Source organism: Oncorhynchus tshawytscha, linkage group LG22, assembly GCF_018296145.1.
Source record: "Oncorhynchus tshawytscha isolate Ot180627B linkage group LG22, Otsh_v2.0, whole genome shotgun sequence".
In the NCBI taxonomy this organism is placed as follows: domain Eukaryota; kingdom Metazoa; phylum Chordata; class Actinopteri; order Salmoniformes; family Salmonidae; genus Oncorhynchus; species Oncorhynchus tshawytscha.
The window spans coordinates 11,071,127-11,093,859 of NC_056450.1; positions in this window are offsets into that span (position 1 = coordinate 11,071,127).

The window sequence follows — 22,733 nt, forward strand, 5'->3', positions numbered from 1 at the left end:
TGACTTTTTCCACATTTTGTTAGGTTACAGCCTTATTCTAAACTTTATTAAATTGTTGTTGTTTTTTTTAATCATCAATCTACACAAAAAAAACAATGACAAGGCAAAAACAGCTATATTGAAATTTGTGCAAATTTCTTACAAATAAAAAAATGCAATACCAAATTACTCGGTACTTTGTTGATGCACCTTTAGAAGCGATTACAGCCTCGAGTCTTCTTGGGTATGACACTACAAGCTTGGCACACCTGTATATGGGGAGCTTCTCCCATTCTTCTCTGCAGATCCTCAAGCACTATCAGGTTGGATGGGGACCTATTTTCAGGTCTCTCCAGAGATGTTTGATCAAGTCCAGGCTCTGGCTGGGCCACTCTAGGACATTGATTTGCCTCGAAGCCACTCCTGCGTTGTCTTGGCTGTGTGGCTAGTGTTGTTGTCCCGTTGGAAGGTGAACCTCCACCCCAGTCTGAGGTTCTGAGCGCTCTGAAGCAGGTTTTCATCAAGGATCTCTCTGTACTTCGCTCTGTTTATCTTTAGTCTCCCAGTCCCTGCCGGTGAATAACATCCCTACAGCATGATGCTTCACCGTAGGGTTGGTGCCAGGTTTCTTCCAGAAGCTAAACTTGGCATTCAGGCTAAAAGAGTTCAATCTTGGTTTCATCAGACCTGAGAGTCCTTTAGGTGCCTTTTGGCAAACGCCAAGTGGGCTGTTATGTACCTTTTGCCGAGGAGTGGCTTCCGTCTGGCCACTCTACCATAAAGGCCTGATTGGTGGAGTGCTGCAGAGATGGTCCTTCTGGAAGGTTTTCCCATCTCCACAGAGGAATTATGGAGCCCTGTCAGAGTGACCATTGGGTACTTGGTCACCTCCCTGACCAAGGCTCTTCTCCCCTGATTGCTCAGTTTGGCTGGTGGCCAGCTCTAGGAGTCTTGGTGGTTCCAAACTCCTTTCATTTAAGAATGATGGAGGCCACTGGGTTCTTGGGGACCTTCAATGCTGCAGACCTTTTTTAGTACCCTTCCCCAGATCTGTGCCTCAACACAATCCTGTCTCAGAGCTCTATGGACATTTCCTTCGATCTCGTGGCTTGGTTTTTGCTCTGGTATGCACTGTCAACTGGGGGACATTATATAGACAGGTGTGTGCCTTTCCAAATAATGTCCAATCAATTGAAATCAAGTTGTAGAAACAAATCAAGGATGATCAATGGAAAAATAATGTGCCTGAGCTCAATTTCGAGACTCATTGCAAAGGGTATGAATACTAATGTAAATAAGGTATGTTTTTCTTCTTCTAATAAATTAGCAAAAAAAAAACTGTTTTCGCTTTGTTATTATGGGGTATTGTGTGTAGATTGATGAGAAATCATATTTAATAAATTTTAGAATAAGGCTGTAACATAAAATGTGAAAAAAGGGAAGGGGTCTGAATACTTTCCGAATGCAATGTGATGATGCTAACCATAGTTAAGACTTGGCAGTATCTGCAAGACAATGTTATTTATATATTAGCTACTTGATTTTTATATTTGCCAATTATAAATGTTGATGTTATAATTGTGTTATGTATTAGTTTTTCTGTATAGTAACTTGTGTATCAAACGCTTCTCTGAATGTATAACTGGTAGACAGAGAGGGAAGGTAGGAGTTATGTTTTCATGCATAACATGAGATTTTTAACTTTGTACAGTTGAAGTCGGAAGTTTATACACACCTTAGCTAACTACATTTCAACTCAGTTTTTCACAATTCCTGACATTTAATGCTAGTACAAATTCCCTGTCTTAGGTCAGTTAGGATCACCACTTTATTTTAAGAATGTGAAATGTCAGAATAATAGTAGAGAGAATGATATATTTCAGCTTTTATTTCTTTCATCACATTCCCCGTGGGTCAGAAGTTTACATACACTCAATTAGTATTTGGTAGCATTGCCTTTAAATTGTTTAAGTTGGTTCAAATGTTTTGGGTAGCCTTCCACAAGCTTCTCACAATAAGTTGGGTGAATATTGGCCCATTCCTTCTGACAAAACTGGTGTAACTGAGTCAGGTTTGTAGGCCTCCTTGCTCGCACACACTTTTTCAGTTCCGCCCACAAATTTTCTATAGGATTGAGGTCAGGGCTTTGTGATGGCCACTCCAACACCTTGACATTGTTGTCCTTAAGCCATTTTGCCACAACTTTGGAAGTATGCTTGGGGTCATTGTCCATTTGGAAGACCCATTTGCAACCAAGCTTTAACTTCCTTTAACTGATGTCTTGAGATTTTGCTTCAATATATCCACATCATTTTCCTGCCTCATGATGCCATCTATTTTGTGAAATGCACCAGTCCCTCCTGCAGCAAAGCACCCCCAACACATGATGCTGCCACCCCGTGCTTCACGGTTGGGATGGTGTTCTTCGGCTTGCAAGCTTCCCCCTTTTCCTCCAAACGTAATGATGGTCATTATGGCCAAACAGTTCGATTTTTGTTTAATCAGAACAGAGGTCAAGCAAAGAGGCACTGAGTTTGAAGGTAGGCCTTGAAATACATCCACAGGTAGACTCAAATGATGTCAATTAGCCTATCAGAAGGTTCTGAAGCCATGACATCATTTTCTGGAATTTTCCAAGTTGTTTAACTTCTTTGGGATAGGGGGCAGCATTTTCATTTTTGGATGAATAGAGTGAATAGAGTGCCCAGAGTGAACTGCCTCCTACTTAGTCCCAGATGCTAATATATGCATATTATTATTAGTATTGGATAGAAAACACTCTGACGTTTCTAAAACTGTTTGAATGATGTCTGTGAGTATAAAAGAACTCATATGGCAGGCAAAAACCTGAGAAAAAATCCAAACAGGAGGTGGGAAATCTGAGATTTGTAGTTTTTGAACTCAGCCCCTATCAAATTCACAGTGGGATATGGGTTATGTTGCACTTCCACTAGATGTCAACTGTCTTGAGAAGTCTGAAACAACATTCTAATGTGAAGTGGGGCCGGATGGGAGCTGTTTGACTAAGGGGTCTGCCTGCAGCCTCGTTCTCAGTCACGCGCATTTCACATGAGAGGTACCTCTCGTTCCATTGCTTTTCTACAGACAATGGAATTCTCCGGTTGGAACATTATTTAACATTTATGATAAAAACATCCTAAAGATTGATTCTATACTTAGTTTGACAAGTTTCTTCAACCTGTAATATAACTTTTTGAACTTTTCGTCCGACTGGACCTGAACACGCTTTTGGATTTGTTTACCGCTAGTGGAACCCCAGTCCGAGACAGGTTAAAGGCACAGTGAATTTATTGTATGTAAACTTCTGACCGACTGGAATTGTGATACAGGGAATTATAAGTGAAATAATCTGTCAGTAAACAATTGTTGGAAAAATTACTTGTCATGCACAAAGTAGATATCCTAACCAACTTGCCAAAACTATAGTTTGTTTAACAAGAAATTTGTGGTGGTTGAAAAACTAGTTTTAATGACTCCAACCTAAGTGTACGTAAACGTAGACTTCAACTGTATGTATGCAGTGCTGTGAAAAGTATGTGTCCGCTTTCTAAATCTCTATTTTTGCATATTTTTTTATACTGAAAGTTATCAGATCTTAAACCAAAACCTAACATTTAGATTAAGGGACCTTGAGTGAACAAATAACAATACATGCTAATTTCCTTTATTTCATAAACAAAGTTATGCAAAACCCTAATGTCCCTGCGTGGAAAAAGTAATTGCCCCCACCTTTAGCTTCAATGACTCCAACCAAATGCTTCATGGAGCTGTTGATCAGTCTCTCACAACGCTGTGGAGGAATTTTGGCCCACTCTTCCATGTAGAACTGCTTTAACTCAGCAACATTTGTGGATTTTCAAGCATCAACTGCTCGCTTCAGGTCCTGCCACAACATCTCAATTGGGATTAGGTCTGGCCAATCCAAAACTTCACATTTGTGGAATTGTAACCATATTCATGTCGACTTGACTGTGTGTTTTGGATCATTGTCTTGCTGCATGATTCAGCTTCAGCTCACAGAGGGATGGCTTGACATTCTCCTGTAGAATTCTCTGATACAGAGCAGAATTCATGGTTCCTTCTAATAAGGAACGTCATCCAGGTCCTGAGGCAGCAAAGCATCCCCAAACCAACACCAAGATTTTTACTGTTAAATACAGTGTTTGGTTTTCGCCAGGCATAATGGGACCCATGTCATCCAAAAAGTTGTACTTTTGACTCATCTGTCCATAGAACATTCTTCCAAGAGTTTTGATGATCATCCAGGTGCTTTTTAGGAAACTTGAGTCAACTTCTTGGACGCTGCCTGCTTTATATAGCAAGCCACGGCCATGTGACTCACTGTGTGTAGACACAAACCACTTTTGTGAACAGGGTGGTGTACCTAGTAAGCTGGCCACTGAATGTGTGTATATACACAGAACAAAAATGTAAAAGCAACATGTAAAGTGTTTCATTTCATGAGCTGAAACAAAACAAATTCACTGAAAGCTTATTTCTCTAAAATTGTGTGCACCATTTGTTTGCATCCCTGTTAGTGAGCATTTCTCCTTTGCCAAGATAATCCCTCCACCTGACAGGTGTGGCATATCAAGAAGCTGATTAAACAGGATGATCATCACACAGGATAACAAAAGGCCACTCTAAAATGTGCAGTTTTGTCACACAATGCCACAAAGTTGAGTGAGCGCGCAATTGGCATGCTGACTGCAGGAATGTGCCCCAGCGCTGTTGCCAGATAATTTTACTTTAATTTCTCCACCATACGCCGCCTACAATGTCGTTTTAAAGAATTTGCAGTACGTCCAACTGGCCCACAATCGCAGACCATGTGTTACCATGCCAGCCCTGGACCACCACATCTGGCTTCTTCACCTGCGGGATCGTCTGAGACTAGCCACCTGGACAGCTGATGAAACTGGTGGGTTTCCCATTTAGAACCTCTGCGCAAACTGTCAGAAACCGTCTCATCTGCGTGCTTGTCGTCCTCACCAGGGTCTTGACTTGACTGCAGTTAGTCGTCGTAACCAACTTTAGTGGGCAAATGCTCACCTTTGATGGCCACTGACAAACTGTACATGTTTGCTCTTCACGGATGAATCCCGGTTTCAACTGTACCGGGCCCCATGGTGCCCCATGGTGGTGGTAGAGTTATGGTATGGGCAGATATAAGCTACGGACAACAAACACAATTGCAATTTATTATTGGCAATTTGAATGCACAGCGATACCGTGACGAGATCCTGAGGCCCATTGTTCTGCCATTCTTCCGTAGCCATCACCTCATGTCGCAAGGATCTTTACACAATTGCTGGAAGCTGAAAATGTCCCAGTTCTTCCATGGCCTGCATACTCATCAGAAATGCCACCCATTGAGCATGTTTGGGATGCTCTGGGTCGATGGGTGCGACAGCATGTTCCAGTACTTTCCAATACCAGAAACTTCGCACAGCCATTGAAGTGTGGGACAACATTCCACAGGCCACAATCAACAGCCTGATGAACTTTATGCAAAGGAGAGGCAAATGGTGGTGATGCAATTTGGTATCTGTGACCAACAGATGCATATCTGTATTCCCAGTCATGCGAAATCCATAGCTTAGGGCCTCAAGTATTTATTTAAATTGACTGATTTCCTTATATGAAATGTAACTCAGTAAAATCTTTGAAATGGTTGCCTGTTGCGTTTATATTTTTGTTCAGTATAAGATACCTTATAGGGTATTACTACATTGACAAGTGTCTGTTCCCCTTCCAGAACAAATATATACATATATAATACATTATATATATATATATATATATATATATATATATTTAAACTTTTTGTTTGAGGTTAATATTTGCTATCTATCTAAGCATAGAGGAATACATGTGTGCCAGGCTACACTCTAAGAAATAGTATGGTTAGGGTGCAGTATTGTTCCCAAGGGGTACAAAAATATGAAAATACACAATGTACCTTCAGTTCAGAGGTGCGCACATGGTACTGTTGTATAATCTAGTGTGTGGATAATCTAGTATAAATTGTTGTACATTTTAGTACCCAATATTCTGAATACAAAAAGGTACAATCATCACACACCATGCCCATCATTATCGTATTTTCGAGGATGCCCTATGGCAGGTTGATTTTTTTTAAATTATTTTTTTAATCCAAAAATGTAACTTTGTTGCAATGTGTTTTAACATGCACATTGATTGATTGATCTTATGGTACACAATGATAAATACATTTTTCTAAACTAATCCAATCTGTTAGTAGATGGACTTATTGGACTCGTTACAGAGATATTTAGATGGTCTCAATTTTTCCAACCTTGGCAGTCATAGTAAATGCAGGTTGCGGGTGATTAAAAGTTCAGATTTTTAGACATCTTAACTCTGCCTGGATTCAAATAGGATTTACATATAACTTTGCATGCCAGCATAATGTGACTTGCCAGATGTGGCCTGCAAACTGGAGTTTCAGACCACTGTATTAGGGTAAAACTAGGCTGTCAAAGTATAGCCTTATGATATATTTAATGTATTGTCATAAAGACTTTTTAATTTCAATGATAAAATAGGCACTCGCTTGGTGAAGGCTACTGGACTTAAAAGCCATTGAATGCAACAACCATGTCTCTGTCACTAGAAAACACAGTCATAGGTGGTACTGGTAACTCTTCAATTTACTTCAAAATCAAACTTTATTTGTCACATGCACTGAATACCACAAGTGTAGACTTTACAGTGAAATGCTTACTTACAAGCCCTTAACCAACAGTGCAGTTCAATAAGAGTTAAGAAAATATTTACCAAGTAGACTAAAATAAAAAGTTACACAATAGGAATAACAATAACAAGGCTATATACAGGGGGCACTGGTACAGGCTAGTTGAGGTAATTTGTACATGTAGGTTTGGGTGAAGTGACTATGCATAGATAATAAACAGCGAATAGCAGCAGTGTACAAAAGGGAGGGGGGGTCAATGTAAATTGTCCGGTGGCTATTTAATTAATTGTTCAGCAGTCTTATGGCTTGGGGGTAGAAGCTGTTGAGGAGCCTTTTGGTCCTAGACTTGGTGCTCCGGTACTGCTTGCCGTGCGGTAGCAGAGAAAACGGTCTATAACTTGGGGGACTGGAGTCTCTGACAATTTTATGGGCTTTCCTCTGACACCGCCTACTGTATAGGTCCTGGATGGCAGGAAGCTTGGCCCCAGTGATGTACTGGGCTGTTCGCACTTCCTCTGTAGCGCCTTACGGTCAGAGGCCGAGCAGTTGCCATACCAGGCGGTAATGCAACCGGTCAGAATGCTCTCGATGGTACAACTATAGAACCTTTTGAGGATCTTTTGGGGACCCATGACAAATCTTTTCAGTCTCCTGAGGGGGAAAAGGTTTTGTCGTGCCCTCTTTACAACTGTCTTGGTATGTCTGGACTGTGATATTTCGTTGGTGATGTGGACACCAAGGAACTTGAAACTCTTGACCCACTCCACCACAGCCCCATCGATGTTAATGAGGGCCTGTTCGTCCTGCATTTTCCTGTAGCCCGCGACCAGCTCCCTTGTCTTGCTCACATTGAGGGAGAGTCTGTTGTCCTGGCACCGCACTGCCAGTTCCCTGACCTCATCCCTATAGGCCGTCTCATCGTTGTCGGTGACCAGGCCTACCACTGCTGTGCCGTCGGCAAACCTTAATGATGGTGTCGGAGCCGTGTTTGGCCACACAGTCGTAGGTGAACAGGGAATACAGGAGGGGACAAAGCACACACCCCTGAGGGGCCCCAGTGCTAAGGATCAGCGTGGCAGATGTGTTGCCGCCTACTCCCACCACTTGAAAGATACCCTGGGAAATATACTGAATGTACAAAACATTTCCATGACATAGACTGACCATGTGACTCCAAGTGAAAGCTATGATCCCCTTATTGTTGTCACTTGTTAAATCCACTTTAAATCAGTGTATATGAAGTGGAGGAGACAGGTTAAAGAAGGATTTTTAAGCTTTGAGACAACTGAGACATGGATTGTGTGTGTGCCATTGAGGGTGAATGGGCAAGACAAAAGATTTAAATGCCTTTTGAACAGTGTACGGTTGTAGGTGCCATGCACCTCAGTTTGAGTGTGTCAACAACTTCAACGTTGCTGGGTTTCTCATGCTCAACAGTTTCCGGTGTGTATCAACAAGGGTCCACCAGCCAAAAGCCATCCAGCCAACTTGACAACTGTGGGAAGCATTGGAGTCAACATGGGCCAGCATCCCAGTGGGACACTTTCGACACCATGCTCCGACAAATTGAGGCTGTTCTGAGGGCAAAAGGGGGTGCAACTCAATATTAGGAATTATTAGGAATTCTTCATGTTTTGTACACGCAGTGTAAGCCTTTACACCCCACAGTGTTAAAACAACACCTAGAAACCTTTTTAAGAGGTAGATGTTTGGCACTTAAATGTGACAAAATGGCTTTGTCACTGTGGTGGTTCCCTAAACAGGCAAATTTGTACATTTTTCCAAAGGTACCCTTCTGTACTATCCTGTCCCCTAAGGTAAACCAGAGTAAAATTAGCTACAAAGGACGTACCTTATAGGGTATTAATATAGTGAAAAGTGTTTGTATTCCTTTAAGACCAATCTTTATTTCTGAGAGTGTACAGAGCAAAACAATGTGGCACAACCGTCGGTCAGGGCCCATGTATGCAAAATCACAGTGGTTTGTCTGGATAACCACGGTTCTTGCTATTTTACTACTATGAACATCGAGTTTCACTCATATGAAGGCTTTTTGTTTTCAGAGGCCATTTTACATCAACACATAGTACATTAAAGACGCAACGCCAGCCTGTCATTAACCCTGACCTGTCTGGTCTGATGGACCAGGATGAAAGCCTAGGATTAGTACTTATCACTGAACCACTCATTTTGCTGGCTGCTCCCTATAGTTGTCAGTACTTCTGCTGACCTACACAAAACCGACACTGTCCTGTGAAGTTTGTTGCGAGCACTTTACATTCAAAATCCCAATTTTTAAATGTCCAATTAAAATAGTTCAACAGACAGAGCTAGAGTAGATGAGACATCGTGTAGCTTCAAGGTAGGGCCAACATTCATCTTTATACCCTCACCATCTTGTCAACATTTTCTTCTTCTGGGTTGCCTTTCAAACGTGAGATTGTGTTTGGTTCTAACTCCACAAGTGTTCAAAATGTTCAAACAAATGCTCAACATATGACAGCCCCATAACGCTGGCGGAAGAACGTGTTGGAAAGCATGCGTTTTCCAGCTCACAACTGCTTAGCCCTGTTCAGTAGGAAATCTCGTGCTTATTGTTGCCTGGCTCTTAGTAGAGGTGATAAAGTCCTTGCTTCATGCTCCACTCTCTTCCTAAAAAGGTGACAGTGAATGACACAAGGGTAAGAAGTGTCCCGTTTTTTGGGGGGAAACAGTGAGAGAATTGTTGAAACAATGAGCTTCATTGATGAGCCGGACCTCTTAAGAAGTATAGCATAAGCTACAGGTGGAATAGGGGTTACACAAGACTCAAGTGTCCCATCTTATAAATGTGCTATTTTGTCATTTCCTCCTAACACATCTATACAATCTAGCAAATCATACAATAATAAAGGATGTCTGTGTAATAGAAATGAGGTAACAAGCTATACACAACCAGCAAATGAGAAATGTATGCATTAAAATAACTATTTATACTCTACTATATTCTTTTAAATGTGCATTTTTTTTAAAGAGAAAATCAACAACAACAGAAAGAAGATTGGAAATACACATCTGTAAAATACATCAGCTTTATCTTTAAACATTCTCACTCGGGTTCCTTTGTAAATGAATTGATGACGCAAGGTGATGGGGGGGAGCAGATTTATTTTACATCTCCTGTTTCTCACAATCAGCATGACTATGAAGGAGGAAAACAAACAAACAAAATTTTCTCACAGGACTTTGCCTCGGGGAGCTCTGTGTGGCTAGGGAGGGGCTTCATCAGGGCACATCATTATTCATCTTTCTTAATTGTAGGTTTCTATATTCACAAAGTAACACCAGCTGGATTTTTCATCATTAGACTTTTGTTTATGGAAGCTGAGAGCAGGCTAACAACAACAATTGGATGACAACAAAAGTCAACAGAAAACATCAAGGAAGTGCATTAATGATAAGTGACCATAGACCTGCTGCAAAAATACACATCTAACCATATGCTAAACACAATGAAAACATGGTTCGAGAGGCACGGTTCACAACATGTGAAGGAAAATTCATGACTTGTGTGTTTCAATTGGAGTTGTATGCCCAATGCCGACCAATGATTCCTTTGGATTCTTTGCTTTATCAAACGTTATATTGTCTCATTCTTGTTGTGCATAAACCGCTCTTATCCCACTCACATCTTTTGGTCTTTTTGGGTAATAAAAGAGGGGAGTTGGCTGGCTAGGTTGTGTGGCATGCCTTGAATGCCTATGAAACAGCTTGCATTCCACATGTTGCACAGTAATGGAATCCTCTTCTGAAAAGGAATGCATCATGGTGGAATAATTGCCCTTACTCCTCTCTGGCCACTTAGTTAAAAGGGATTTGGATCTGTCTGCACCACCCCTCCTCCAAGCAGGCGGGGGCGGGGGGACGACATTAACATAAAAATGCCTAACTTGTTTGCCCTCTCCATGGTATGGTTTATCCACAGTAAGACATACAACATCTGGGTTAGTGGACAAATAATTTTCTGAATTGAATGTGTAATTTCAAGTTTCAAGTTTTATTAGTCATATGTACGGGATACACATGGTATACACCGCCACAACTAAATGCTTATTTGCGGGTTCCTTCTTGACAATGCAACAATAAGAATACGAACATAAAGTCAATGGCTCGGTAGAATAGAATTAACACTTGAGCATAAGTATAATACAGGAAGGCACAATTTATATGTATCAGAGAAAGGGGAGATTGGGGGCAAGTGTTTCAATTGTGCAGTATAAGCAATAGTAAAGACTGGTAGCAGAAATTGTGGTTTGTTTCTGAAGCATGAATGTGTGTGTGTGTCTGTGTGTCTGTGTGTCTGTGTGGGTGTGTGCGGAGAATCAGAGCAGGTGGTCAGTCCAGTTCAAGTGTTCAGCAGTCTGATAGCTTGTAGATGCCAACAGGCTCAGAGACAGTTTCCATCAGACCTCATGCTCCGATACCGTCTGCTCGACGGTAAGTGAGTGAACACTTCACCACCCACTGAAGAGCCTTGTGGACCGAGCAATTCCCATACCAGGCCATGATGCAACCGGTCAGGACGCTCTCGATGGTGCAGTGGTAGTATTTGGAGAGGACTCGGGGTGGCTTGCCGAATTTCGTCAGCCACCTTAGGCAGTAGAGGCGCTGTTGCGCCCTCTTGACAAGAGGGGTGGTGTTGGTTCATGTCAAGTCCTCGGTGGTGTGAGCGCCGAGGAACGTAAAACTGCTGACCCTCTATACTGCAGTCCCGTTGATGTGGATCGGGGTGTGTTCCCTCCTCTGCTTTCTGAAGTCAACAATGTACTCCTTTGTTTTGCTGACATTGAGGGAGAGGTTGTTGTCCTGGCACCACAATGCCATTTCACGTACCTCCTCCCTATAGGCTGACTCGTCGTCGTCAGGCCACAACTGCTGTGTTGTCAGTGAACTTGATGATGGAGTTGGTGTCGTGCAAAGCCACGCAGTCATGGGTGAACAGGTAGTACAGCAGAAGGCTGAGGACACACCCCTGGGGGGCCACTGTGTTAAGAGTCTGTGTGGAGAAGGTGGTTGCGAATCCTCACAGCCTGTGGTCTGCCCGTCAGGAAGTCCAGGATCCAGTTGCAGAGAGTGGTGATCAGACCCATGGCTCTGAACTTAGTGTTGAGCTTGGAGGAAACAATACTATTGAATGCTGAACTTTAGTCAATGAACAGTATTCTCACATAGGTGTTCCTCTTATCCAGATGTGTTACAGCCGTGTGAATAGCAATGGAAATGACATTGGAACTGTTGGAGCGGTACATGCCTGGCATGCTGGCCTTGATGTGGGCCGTGACTAGCCCCTCGAAGCACTTCATGATGACAGGGGTGAGCGTGACGGGGCGATAGTAATTTGGGCATGTCACCTTGGCTTACTTGGGCACTGGGATGATGGTGGTCTCCTTGAAGCAAGTGGGGACTACAGTCTTGGGACAGGAACAGGTTGAAGATGTCCAAGAAGATACCCGCCAGCTGGACAGTGCACACCCTTAGGATGCGGTCAGAGATGCGGTCTGGGCCGGCGGCATTGTGAGTATTCACCCTTTTGAGAGTTTCTCACATCAGCCTAAGAGGGCGAAAGCATTCAGATCCTTCCTGGATGGCTCGGTATTGTTTGCCTCAAAGCGGGTACAGAATGTGTTAAGCTCGTCTGGGAGGGAGGCTTCAGTGGGCACCACACAGCTGGATTTGCTTTTGTAGTCCATGTCGTCCTTGTCATATGCATCACGTGTCTGAGTTGTTTGTCGAACACTGATTCAAGTTTGAGTTTGTATTGTCTTTTTGCACTAATGTATTTACGGAGCTCGTACCTGCTTGCCTTGTACGTGTCACCGGGTTCATTCTACTGACATTAAATGCTGCAGTACGGGCTCTCGGCATGATGTGGATTTCTCCGTTCAGCCAGGGTTTTTGGTTGGGGTATGTCCGGATTGTTATTGTGGGTCAACATCATGAACACATTTCCTAATGAAGCCTGTGACTAACGATGTATATTCCTCAATGTTGATGGATGAGTCCTGGGTGGAGGAATTGTTGAACATATTCCAATCAGTATTCTCAAAACAGTGCTGTAGCATTGAGTCTGCCTCCTCTGTCCAGCGCCTCACTATTCTCTGTGTTGGTGGCTACCTCTTGAGTTGCTGTTGAAGGCAGGGTTTGTGTGGGGACTGGTGGGAGGTCCAAGTGGTCTTTGGCGTTCGCCTTGGGAGGCCCTCAGGAGAGGAAGACCTCTTCTGTCCAGAGAGAGGACCCCTGGGCTACTGGAGTGACAAGCCACAGCCGCCGCTCGTCTCACACACGGCCTTAGAGTGGCCACACACACTGCCGACACACTGACAGCTGGCTGAAACACTGCATCGCGGAATCATCTGAGCTGGATGAGTATACTAACTGGATTCTAAATGTTTAGTCAGTGTAATATTACTGAAATGTATTTTTGTGTAAAAAGTGTATTATACTGTAGTATTTTTATGTTTGGCAGAGAGGAATATGTTTACAGGTTGAACAGGTTTCAAAGCCAGATGGCCTTTCTGTCAAGTTATGACTTCTAAAGGAAGACACTGCTGTGATGGAAAGACTGTCTATTAATTAATCAGTTATATTTCCCTATAGGCTGAGGTCCACAAAGGATTTGGCAGGCTTTAGGTTCAATTGCTTTGCAACAGCACCACTGTTGGTGTTAGACACGCTGTAAGGAGATTGAATAACATTGCTTACATCCATGCCATAGCGTGCTATACTGTTTGGAAGTATGTTTGGTATACTTGTGCCTGCTTATATTGTATACCAAGTAGCAGAAGTGAACAAAAAATATACTTTGCTCAAGGAAACTCATTTTCATCCAGTGCTTATTATCTGATTGATGATTTTGGGGAAGAAATCATCACAATCAAATGTATTTAGAAATGTATTTTTATATCAACAGTTGTCAGTAGAATCAAATCTCTTCTAGAATCCTATGAAACAGCACACGTCAACCCCTCGGCTTGTATTATGATGGTTCTGTGATTTCTCCAGTCCCATTGAGCCAGTCCTACCATCCTACGTAGTGCCTTCACCCCCGCTGAGGGGCTAATTAAAACAGTTTCAGGGACAAAGGAGGAGATCCATTGTATCAGCCGGCCATCAGTTCAACGGATATGGTGCCAGAGGGGCACAGTTGTCCAGGATTAGTGCCCCTTCAGAACCATAAATAGATGGATATGTCACCCTCCTCCCAGCATTGATGAAAGGTTCAGTCAACTCAATGGACTGCTGTAGATGTGGATATGCTGGAACTGTACTATGGAGGAATCCTAAACTATAGTGACCTTAATGTTTTCAACCCTGATTTAAGATTTTTTTTTATAATAAAAAAAATCAGATGCAAAGTGCAAACCCAATGATGTCTATCTTCTGTAAATGCATTTGGTTTTATTTAGTTGTATCATCCCAAAAGAAACTGAACTGACAGATTTAGAGCAACAATAAACCAACCCCCCCCAACCTTTTCCCCATTCCTGAGTTGTGCAGAAACCAACCCCCCTCCCTTTCCTCAAAGAGATAAACCTACCTGCTGGTGACAAATCTTCCAACTTCCTGTGTTTTAACTTAAGCAAAGAGTTAATCAACTGGATTTTTAATCTCCTGAGCCACAGCCCTGGTGCCATAATATTTACGCTGGCCATTCTAAAGCTACCCCCCATCTAACTGGGTTTCTTGATTCACAGCTCTGGTTGACCTCATTAAGTACTGACTAATAGTCTAAATATGGGAGTGTCTGTGGGAGGAAGTGGAAAGTAGAGATGCAATCAACACAACACATCTCCCATCTAATAAAAGCTGCAGGCATTTTGGAAACAATCGGTGAGAACCGGAAAGTCCACAGGTACCGCAATAAAACAAGAGACATGATTCTCAGAGATTTAAAGGTATTAATAAAGGCCAGTAGGAGGCACTCTTTCCTCTGGTCTAAAAAATATCCCAATGCCCCAGGGCAGTGATTGGGGACACTGCCCTGTGTAGGGTGCCGTCTTTCGGATGGGACGTTAAACGGGTGTCCTGACTCTCTGAGGTCATTAAAGATCCCATGGCACTTATCGTAAGAGTAGGGGTGTTAACCCCGGTGTCCTGGCTAAATTCCCAATTTGGCCCTCAAACCATCATGGTCACCTAATAATCCCCAGTTTACAATTGGCTCATTAATCCCCCTCCTCTCCCCTGTAACTATTCCCCAGGTCGTTGCTGCAAATGAGAACATGTTCTCAGTCAACTTACCTGGTAAAATAACAGATAAATAAAATAAATAAAAAATTAATGAATATTTAAAAGTCTATTACTTCACCACCTTGTATTTGCAAATCTATTAGATGTTTATACATTTGACACCTGTTAGGTTATTTTATTCCTTTTTGCAAATGACTGACCAGACCAAGAAACTTTGATTTGACTGAAATTTCCGCATGTCTATAGGACTGAAACTGCCCAGCAGATTTCTATTACACTGCCGCTACTCACTGTTTATTATCTATGCATAGTTACTTTACCCCTACCTACATGTACAAATGACCCTCTACTAACCTGTACATTGACTTGTTACCAGTACCCCATGTATATACCCTCACTATTGTTGTTTTGTTTTTTAAAAACTTTTTTAAAAACTTTACATTTATTTAGTAACTATTTTCTTAACTCTATTTCCTTAAAACTGCATTGTTGGTTAAGGGCTTGTAAGTAAGCATTTCCCAGTAAGGTCTACACCTGTTGTATTCGGCGCTTGTGACAAATAAAATGTGATTTGATTTTTACATTTATCTGGGTTCCGAGCTAGGTGTTTCATCTGCATTGTTGTTATCTCTCTGTGGCCCCGGCTCAGCCAGAGCATACTTATCTAACAAAAAGGAACTGTATGTAACCAGAAACAATAGACGTGATTGAGTGCATTCCTCAATTGGGGTCGGGTTACGACGGCCACTTAAATAGAAGATATCTGTCGAAGGAGATCTCCAAAGTTTTGCATTTGATCTTTATCAGTCTTTCAGAGCTTTTTAAAAAGGGGTACGTCCAACATATGTTAATTTAAGCATATTCTATTAAATGGTGCTAACAGGAAACACCCCAGAGCTCTGGTGACAGATGGCAATCCAACAGTGATTTGAACACTCAGGATAAAATGACATATCTATTTAATCATTTATACAGTCCAAAGGTCAATTGATTATTATAAATATAAAATGAGAAGTTATAAATGCATATACATTGTAATGCCTACAAAATGTTTACACATGTTTGCAATTAATGAAACACGTATTCATTATAGTTTGAATCATTCATCAATGTGTATTCATTAAAGTTATCATAGTTTAAAAAAGAAAATGAATTGGTAACACTAAGTTATGTTAAAGAACACACTGAAATGATTGACTTGTACGGCAATGTTGAGGAGAGTTAGCAAGTAAGCATTTCACTGTGCTGTATGCACGTGTCCAATAAACCTTGATGTGAAGTTAACAAATTACATTGAAAAAAAATGTGGAAAATTCCACATTGATGGTAGACAGACCACTACTGAACTTTGAAAAGCCCCATTTAATGTTATTAGCGTAACAAAGGAAGATATGCTAATGGTAATCTTTTGGGCCAGCAATGTGTGCATGGGTGGGATCCATGTGAAACGACCTGAGAATGACTCTGCTTCTAAAGAATTCCCACACCAATGAGCTCCAGGGGAACTAGAGCCAATGGTTATAGAATAAAGTTACAATATTCATATATATATATATATATATATATTATACACACAGTATATTGCTTGTTTATTATATTTAAGAAAGTGTTAACAATATGACTGATTATATTATAATAATGATTATCTTATTATCATTAGTAGCAGGCAATTTTTGTTTTGGTAATCTTTACCATCATTAGTATGTGTGATAGGTGTATAAGTGCAAGTGCAATGCTGAATTGGTGGACCCTTTAAGATTATATTGACAAAACTTAAATCACACCAACAGATTCCGTTGGGGGGTGGGATCACATATGCTAATAAAGCAGATGTCCATCAGCAGTACTCAACACAGTCCAGCCTATAAAAACAAAGCTTCTTTCTTCTGTGAGGAGAACACAGCCTGACTGATCCCCTCTTCGGGTTCAGAGAGCCAACAAGATTATTCTTTGATACTGAACTATCCTCTCAGAACTATACAAAATCAACGAAATCCCAAAGGAATTGGTAGCAAACTGTGTTCAGACTAGATATGTGGTTTAACTCAGGACAAGGTCCATATAAACAAGAACTAAACTCAAACATGCACATGAGTGGTCTTTATCCAGTCCACCACTTCCCCCACAAGTACAGTAATTTGATCCCCAGACCAGGGCAGTTCTTTCCTCATTCTGAGCAGTGTGTGTGTGTGTTTGGTCAAGGTGTGAGTTGAGTTCCTCCTGAACTTTCCATGACACAGGCTGGAGGTTTCAGACATGTCTCTCTGTCCACTCTGCGCTTCTTCTATACACCGAGCTGATTATCCATAAACCATTGTTGTCTCCACAGGCATTTCGGATGCCACCGCAAATATAAGCTTTGTCCTTAGGTGACTGATCACAGATCAACTAAAGTTCATGAACTTATGAGATCAAATGGTACATATAAATATGACATGTCATTGGGGTTGGGTTGCTGAACATTGAATATAAATGTTAAAAAGGTGAGACCGATTCTTGATACTATAACTCTTCAACACAATACAATTCTCAAATACAATACCCTAATCTCTTTCAGGCCCTCATTTGACCATTGTATTTCCTTGTTCACTCAACCAACTGTGACTAACAGCATTCTACATCAAAAAAGACAACAAGACCATTTGCTGGGTCTTAGAAAGTGTTCAACGCAGAAGCATAGCACCCAGTTGACCATAAAATAATGAGGGGAGGAGAAATGAGAAGGGGTCAATACAATTAATTTTTTAAATATTTTTTTCAATTTTACCTTTATTTAACTAGGCAAGTCAGTTAAGAACAAATTCTTATTTTCAATGACGGCCTAGGAACAGTTGGTCAACTGCCTTGTTCAGGGGCAGAATGAGACACTTATGTCACATTTGGCTCATCTTCAGATGAAAACAACAGTACAATATAAAATATTTGAACATTTAAAAAAAAGGCACGGCTCTTGTCCTTTCTCATTCCCCCTCTGAACAGAGGGTCTATAGAAATTAAAAGGATGAAAAGGTTTCAAAAAGGGGCCTAATGCCATCCATGCATGCAGGCCATGGAGTTTAATGGTGTTTCTCCTAAAACGGGGAACAAAAGAGATTCTTCCTGTCGACCCATTAAGGACGGTGCTCAATAAATATGCATCATAAGAGAAGAGAACTCACATTTCAATATTCATTCAATCATGGTATTGCTGCGGATTACTGATAGTATAAGACGTATTAACACTTTACTGTAGGCACACAAATAAAACCTTAGTGTATTTATGAAACACTCCACAACAGCCTTAAGTGTCTTATGATACAAATAATGTTGATTTTAAACACTTGCTATAAGCTATCATTACCCATGTAATTATAACATTATTATAGCAAGTCGTTATACTGGGTCCTTATTATAAGCCGCAAAAATCACTCTGGTTTGCTGTCAGTTTGAGTAAGGATGCAATCACTTTCTGCTGTGTGATTGTGCATTTAAACCAGATAAAGCAAACACAGCCTTTAAAACAAACACAGACATAGCAAAGAGTAGGATCCCTAAACTGCCAGGAGACAATGGTCTATATCTGTCAAGATTTCCATCATGTTTGTTTTTTTAGGATAATGCATGCGTGAGCAAAGAAAATATTGTGCTTGCTTATGGCCATCTGTCGAAGGCAAAGGCATCTTTCAAATGGTAAATATTCATTCGTTTGGATATGCAATAGGTTTAACTGTGAGAATATTGACAATATAGGTTTGAAGGATCATAGTACCTTTTCAACTATTTCTTCAGTCAGCCCATCCTTCATCAGTGTTGTTGCATACGTGAGAGTTCTTCAGTGGATTGGACAGTGACATTGAAAGCAAAGATCTAACCAGACAAGACTGTGATTGACTGTCCCTCCAAATCTAACTGAAAGTGCATACCGAAAACACAAAGCAACCTGCTGACAATGCGAAAATGATCACAAAAAGCAGAAAACCAGACAAATAGTATGTTTGACGAGAGAATAACAATTGATTCCAGGGGACCAATAGCCAATTGATATAGAAACTGAGAAAATATTGCAAGCTAAAGAAAAACTTCAAAAAGAACATGCAAACATGCCTTTTTTTGGTAAACCAATGGCCTTTACATACAAACACCCAATCACAATAGGTTTTTACGTTCACAGCTGGGCTATCAACAACATCACATTCATCATAGGTCATTTCAAAATGGTATATCTAGACCGCAAGTCACAGCAAATTATATTTCTGAGTGTTTAAGAGCAGGAGATATTCCTTTGTCCTTTTAAATGATTTTTTATGGGCTTTGGCCAGCAACACTCTGGCCCTCCCCATTGGCTAAAAATTATACTTATTTTCCTGTCCCCGAGGACTTATTTTTAAACACTGATTTCATTCTTAAAGAAACAACAGCAAAAATAGCCTGTCAGTGTAATGCTTCCTGACAGCCCAGGATAAGACAAAAACAACACCATAAATACTAAGGTTTTGAATGAATTTATAATTTACACTACCCCCCCCCCAGGCCTATTTTTTAGAAGTTAGTGTTGAGGGTAGACTATATCTTTACTTCATGAGGAAGAATATGGAATAAGTTCTGTATATACTTTTATTTATATATATATATATATATCAATATTTTCAATATGCTACTTTTTACTAAATGAATTGTCTGAATCAAACACCGGAGTTGTTTTGTAAAGACTTCAGACCTAAAACCATAAATAGCTGTAAAGTGAGCGGCTATCCCATTGTTTTGTCGCCGCTCATAATTCCAATATCTGAAATGTGACCTGGGTGCTCTGAGAGCTAAATAGAGCAACATGATCAACTACCGTGTATTTCTCTTGTTAAAGAGGAACAAACGGCAGCCTAATAACCCTCACTGTTACTAAAACAAAAAGGTATCTCACAACAATCACACAATTCAAGTGATAAGACCCTGAAAGGTCTGGAATACAGCGGTTGTCACCCCTACCTGTAGTCTTGCTGCATGTTGGTTGTCAGGACTTACAAAAGACTTGAAATCTGAAATAAGACGGCATAATAAATTCAATGGCCTTCGTACTTTGACAAATAATTGCAATGCGTCCAAAAAGACAATTCACTTGTACCACTAAGCACATTGTCCACTTGTCAAACGGAATGTCTAATCAAAATACGTCTATATTTTGTATTTCAAACACATATTGTATTGAATGAGGGGCAAGATAAAAGCCTCCCATGTTGTGAAAAAAATCTAAACTCACTTAAAATGTCAATAGTGTCAGGAGAAAAAGATGCTAGCATTGGAAAACAAATCCATATCAACTCTGAACTGATCAGTTAATTGCATTAAGGGAATCCAATGCCTTTTACTAATGGTACAGCAAATTGTGTGCAAACGATTCAAAGGTCAAAACATTTGCACACAACAAAGAGTAAGGTATTTAGATAGTGGAACATCATGGGACTTTATAGCTTAAAAAAAAAAAAGATGTAAAAAGGAACCAAGAAAGAAATCCAAACCCCTTTTTTTTAAAAGAACTCCAATGTTGTCGTCCACACTGCCCTAAATATTTATGACCATATTACTGACAGGAGTGAGATTAACCATATGGGTAGAATATTCATTAAGTTTTATAATAATGGCCCTTTTGACATTTTCACACTATTAAAAGTGGTCTGATACTACTGCTCTGTTACAGAGGGAAGACTCCCCAGTATTTCACATCATCCAATCTCTCCATCACTTGGCCTTCTCTGGCTTAGTTCATGTCCAGAAGGAATGCATCACAAAATACGACTTCTTTAAGCAGCTGTGAGTGGAAATAGCTTTTCCTGGAGACATTTATGACCCCCATTCAAAGGCCTGACATCTCAAACACAGGAAGGAAGGAACTCAGAAGTGCCATACAGTATCAAGAGGTCCATTTACACTTCCTGCTATATCTTTTTAACAAAGCCTCACAAAACACACCTTTATTCAAAACAGAAATATACGATTATATGGATTTGTGAATGGACATGGTTTTACTTACATGCACGCACACACACAGTAAATAGGTTTGTGGATGTATAAATGCATGTGTGGATGCTTTCTATATTACCCATTTCAAGTAACTCAAATGGCTGTGTCAAACTTTGAATAATTACACAGGGATTTACATATATATAAAAATAAAAAAACTGGGAGAGAGAGCACTTAGCCCACCCCCCTATGACGTCGCATGTAGAATGTGTTCGGGGGAAGCAGGCCCTCCTCAAGGGTGCTTGGATTTGTAACCCTGGAAATCTCTGCCTGATAATAGATCAAAGAGATGCATAAGAGAACAATTCTAGTTTTAAAACACTTTGCCCACATAGCAGCCAGTCACCCTAATGCATAATGGAATTTTACAAGGCCTCAGCAATTATGGCTTCAACCAATGGACTCTAGTAATAAAACACCACGTAAAAATCTCTTAAATTAGATAATTAACCCCACATTACAAAAAGTTTAAAAAAGATACACACTAGGGTGCATTATGTTGCTGTCTGATTATCACTCATATAGTCATAACACAAACTACATTTTGTATAATACCTAATGAGATCAAACATTTACACGGATGAAAATAGACAGACAGACAAATGTTTATCGATGTGGGGAAAAAAAGAGGCATTGGTTCAGATCAATAGTTCAGGAGGATGATTTTAATGTTGGATACTTACTGACCCCCAAAGGCAATCTAGGGACATTACACCAGAGCGCTAGAGATGCTGGAGCCTTATGTCAAATGGCTGGTAGCCTCGGACACCCAGGCTTCACTGAAATGACGAGATGTCTGAATATAGAATGGTTAAAATAAGCATACATACAACTGTAAAAACATGCATGTTTACATGATAAATCATATAGATCTCAATAAATAACCACAGTACATTCTACAAAGACTGGCACTTCACAGATACTACATCCACCCTCTATCGATCTCTAGATCCTTCAAAAAAAGGTACAATTATTTCCATTCTACAGAATCACAAAGTGACATTCCACATATTCCATGACTCTTGAGATCTCCCCATCCTCGTTGGAAGAGCAGTCGGAGCATCAGCCAGCGAATGATTTGCTCAGATTGTGCCCATCCACAGCCAGAGAAAGCAGAGGGGTCACAGTTGAGTTTCTAAAGCCATTAGTGCTGAAAGAAAAATCAATGGTCAACTGTGCCAGAGAGACTCCTTGGTAACATCCCAAATGGCACCCTGTCCCCTATAGGGTGCAGTACTTTTGACCTGAGCCCCATGGTTCCTGGTCAAAAGTAGTGCACTACGTGGGAAATACAGTGCCGTATGGGACACAGCCCTTTTCCAGCGCAGCCTTCCCTTCCCTGTGAACACTAAGGACTTGAAAGCTGAATGTCAAACTGGCTCCAAGAGGATAATAGCAAACAACAAGCAGAAGAGGCATTCAATCAAATGTCTATTGACTATTGTAGTTAGAAGTTTGTGCTTTGAAAACATAAGTACCTTGACATATTTTCAATGATGAATCAAACCTGCAATATAACATACAGGAGGAAGACCTCATTCGGAAATTGAGGCACATAGATCATTCTTTATCAGGTGAATCGACACAGCATTGTACCAATACCAAATTGAAATGTACATTGTTTCCCATGACTCTTTGCCAAAGCCATGAAAGGCTGCAATTCCGTATAGATACAAAGAACGTTAAGCAAATAGCTTGTGGACACTAGGAACATCTATTGACATAAATAATAGGTAACTGGAAAGCATAGAATGTATTTTCTGTCTAGGTTTTTTGATATAAGTTATCAATT